The sequence below is a fragment of the Ovis canadensis genome, chromosome 1 (genome assembly GCF_042477335.2).
Source record: "Ovis canadensis isolate MfBH-ARS-UI-01 breed Bighorn chromosome 1, ARS-UI_OviCan_v2, whole genome shotgun sequence".
Classification (NCBI taxonomy): Eukaryota; Metazoa; Chordata; class Mammalia; order Artiodactyla; family Bovidae; genus Ovis; species Ovis canadensis.
In genome coordinates, this window is record NC_091245.1 from 30,988,417 (window position 1) to 30,989,776 (window position 1,360).

Below are 1,360 nucleotides of genomic sequence, written 5' to 3' on the forward strand. Positions count from 1 at the left end.
ACTTAGAGAAAAACTTATAAAAAGGTAATCTATAATACCAAAGATACAGGTATAAACAGGGAACAGGAAGCAGAATGGAATATGGATCCACAGGTCTTTAGCCAAAGCCTTAAGTTCAAACTTGGCCCATAGGAAACTTTGGACAGCAGTCTCTAGGCTGATATTCTATTACTACAGTCATCTATAGGGGTTAGATAAAACGTTACCACCCTCACCCTCTAAAGACTTCCCTAGTGGCTCAGACGGTAAAGCATCTGCCTATAATGCAGAAGACCCAGGTTCAATCCCTGGGTTGGGAAGATCTCCTGGAGAAGGAAATGGCAACCCACTCTACTATTCTTGCCTGGTAGGCTACTGTCCATGGGGTCGCAAAGAGTCAGACATGACTAAGTGATTTCACTTTCATTTTTCAACCTGTAAAGGTACGGAGGTGCCCCGAGCCAATATATGTTGCTTGCATTATTGGTACATATATAAGGTACACCTTTTCATGACCCAAGTTCAGGCTTTCTAGTATGAAAGAACACAAATGCCAGACCTTAGGGTGTTCAGGCAATTAAATTATCTGCTCTTAAGTCCTTCACAAGGTCCAGTAAGACATAGCTTTCCTGGATAGAGAATTTTGCTTCACTTCCTGACACTGACTGACTTGAGGAGGGCATGGCAACCCACTCTGGTATTCTTGCCTAGAGAATTCCATGGATAGAGGAGCGTGGCAGGTCACAGTCTATAGGGTTGCAAAGAGATGACTAAAGTGACTTAGCACATACTGACACTGCCTGTACCCTACATACAGTTGCCTCACAGTAGCAGGGAACTCGGCAGCAGATTCTGACTGGAATCTGCCTCACTCTTCGTTCTAGCTGATTTCCTGTGATTCAGAAGTAGCAATAGGATCTGTCTTTGATTCTTCAAGCTGAAACACCACTGGCAGCCGAAGTTGCTAATTTACATGCACCTGGATTGTTATCCAGCAGAAGGTCAACTTTTAAAGCCAATCATGTGGAGTATTTCCCATATCCAGGGCCTCATCTTTCCAGAAGCTACTCAAGTACCACAGACTACTGCCCAGAGCTGCCTGGATGCCTAGGAGACAAAGCGCGCTTAGGAGAAGATCCTAAAGGTGGGCCTGCAACCTAGTCAGACTGGATCTGTGCATCACTGTGTTATGAGAGCTGATTACCTTCTCTGCAAAATCCTGGGACTCTTATTGACTCTGGATAGAATTCTACAATTTGTTACATAAATTTATGATCCCACATTCAAGCTGAGACTGGTAAATATTCTTATAGCAATGGCATCAGCCCCAGGTTACTAAGTTTTAAGAGGACTGGAGAAGGAAATTGGTCAGAAAGGATCA

The 1,360-nt window shown here is 43.8% G+C and overlaps 1 non-coding gene across 1 annotated transcript; it reads left to right on the forward strand.

The window, feature by feature from the left end:
- The first annotated feature begins 227 nt into the window (after positions 1-227).
- On the forward strand, positions 228-299 carry TRNAY-AUA (transfer RNA tyrosine (anticodon AUA)). The gene has a single exon. It is a non-coding gene; the product is annotated as a tRNA-Tyr (tRNA).
- The last annotated feature ends 1,061 nt before the right edge of the window (positions 300-1,360 follow it).